This window comes from Mixophyes fleayi, chromosome 2 (assembly GCF_038048845.1).
Source record: "Mixophyes fleayi isolate aMixFle1 chromosome 2, aMixFle1.hap1, whole genome shotgun sequence".
NCBI lineage: Eukaryota > Metazoa > Chordata > Amphibia > Anura > Limnodynastidae > Mixophyes > Mixophyes fleayi.
The window spans coordinates 12,594,956-12,597,097 of record NC_134403.1 but is presented as its reverse complement, the minus strand read 5'-3'; the positions used below and the strand labels follow the sequence as shown (position 1 = coordinate 12,597,097).

Below are 2,142 nucleotides of genomic sequence, written 5' to 3'. Positions count from 1 at the left end.
AGCATTAAATAATTTATATTCACATTAAATAAATAGCCTTCCTACCCAGACTCAGCCCCACAGTTAATTAATAGCCCAAAACAACCCCAGCATTAAAGGTCCCGTCACCTCACCTTAAATGAATAAACCACACTATTAAATTGAAAAGCCTCATCAATAAATTAAATTGCCCCACCATCACTCCACAAATAAAATAGCACCTATTAAATATTTACCCCCCAACTAAACCATTAAATTAATAGCCTAACTCCCACCCACGTACTAACACACCCCCCTTGCTCTCGTGTGTGGGGCATTTCACCCCTAAACGTTGTATCCTATGTTTTGAGGTTTTACATACGTGCCATAACTCGTCTCAGTTTCTGTGTGTATCTTGTTGCAATACTTTTTTAATAAAAACATAACCAGAATGTGTAGACATTTTTCTTTTTTTCATGCTTCCTGCAATGCTGGTGTTGAGATGTATAAGAGATGTAAGTCATTATTAAGTCGCTACCTACAGCCACACCACGCTTAACAAGCCAAATCTTGTCTAATATTGGAAGCTAAGAAGTGTCTGGCCTGGTTAGTACATGGATGTGAGACCACCTAGGAATACCAGGTGCTGTAGTCTTTTTTTTCTCTTGTTCATGCTTCCTACAATGCTGATGGTGAGATGTATATGAGATGTAGGTCAGTCTTAAGCTGATACCTACAGCCAAACTTACAGCCATACCACCTTGAACAAGCCCAATCTCATCTGATCTTGGAAGATAAGCAGAGGTGGGCCTGGTTAGTACTTGGATGGGAGACCGCCTGGGAATACCATGTGCTGTAGGTTTTTTTCTCTTGTTCATGTTTCCTACAATGCTGGTGTTGAAATGTATAAGAGATGTAGGTCAGTAGTAAGCCAAGACCTATGGCTACAATACCCTGAATAAGCCAAATATTTTCTGATCTTGGAAGCTAAACAGGGGTTGTCTTGGTTAGCATTTGGATGGGAGATCACCTGGGAATACCGGGTGCGGAAGACTTTTATTTCTCTTGTTCATGCTTCCTACAATGTTGATGGTGAGATGTAAGTCAGTATTAAGCCAATACCTACAGCCACACCACCCTGAACAAGCCAAATCTCGTCTACTTTTGTAAGCTAGACAGGGGTGGTCCTGCTTAGTACATGGATGCGAGACCATGTGGTAATACCAGGTCCTGTGGTCATTTTTCTCTTGTTCATGCTTCCTACAATGCTGGTGTTGCGATCTTTTTTTTCCCTTTCTCTGAGTGTCTTTCTCTCCACATTTTCTTTCTTTTCTGTCATCATTTCTCACAATTATAGAGTACAGATCTTCCTAAGAGCATCAAATTCCAGCACCTTCCCTCTCTCTCTGACAAAGAAAATCTGACAATCAATCAGTAGCTCTAGCAACGCTCCTGTTTCATTGTCATCATCATCATCATCATCATCATTTATTTATATAGCGCCACTAATTCCGCAGCGCTGTACAGAGAACTCATTCACATCAGTCCCTGCCCCATTGGAGCTTACAGTCTAAATTCCCTAATATATACACACACTCACACAAAGACAGACAGAGAGGGAGACAGACAGAGACTAGGGTCAATTTTGGATTTAGGGTCAATGGTGGATTTAAAGAAACATCTCCTAATTTGGAGGGCATTGCACATATTTTGCCCATGGTGTGTGGACAGGCAAAAAATCTTTAGGTGGTGTGCACAAAAGTGTACAAGTCATATCAAATTCCAACCTCTTACTTCTTTAGGAACTTCTCTTCTGATTCAATAAATGTTTAATATGTTTCTCCTAACGGATTGTTTAGATTACCTTAACTAATGGCTTAAATTATTTGTAAGAGTGAGGGGATATTATGTCTTTTTTTACACTGTGTCAATTTTGTGTGTGTGCAGTTCAAACCATTAGTCATAGTGTACCAAGAAATGCATATCTCCGCTGGCGGAGATCGGGACTAGTCCTATACTTTTAATGAAACCCATTTACGTATAAAAGTTGCAACCTCACTAAAACACTCCCCATGTAGACTGCATTATTAAAAAAAAAATACAAAATGAAATAATCAATAAGCAGAAAGTATTCCCCACACTACAAATACTCAACCAGTGCTCAATAGTCTGGGCTGATTTCCA

General features: G+C 39.7%; 1 pseudogene; it reads left to right on the top strand.

The window, feature by feature from the left end:
* Positions 1-701: 701 nt before the first annotated feature.
* LOC142141964 (5S ribosomal RNA) lies at positions 702-820 on the top strand (annotated as a pseudogene).
* The last annotated feature ends 1,322 nt before the right edge of the window (positions 821-2,142 follow it).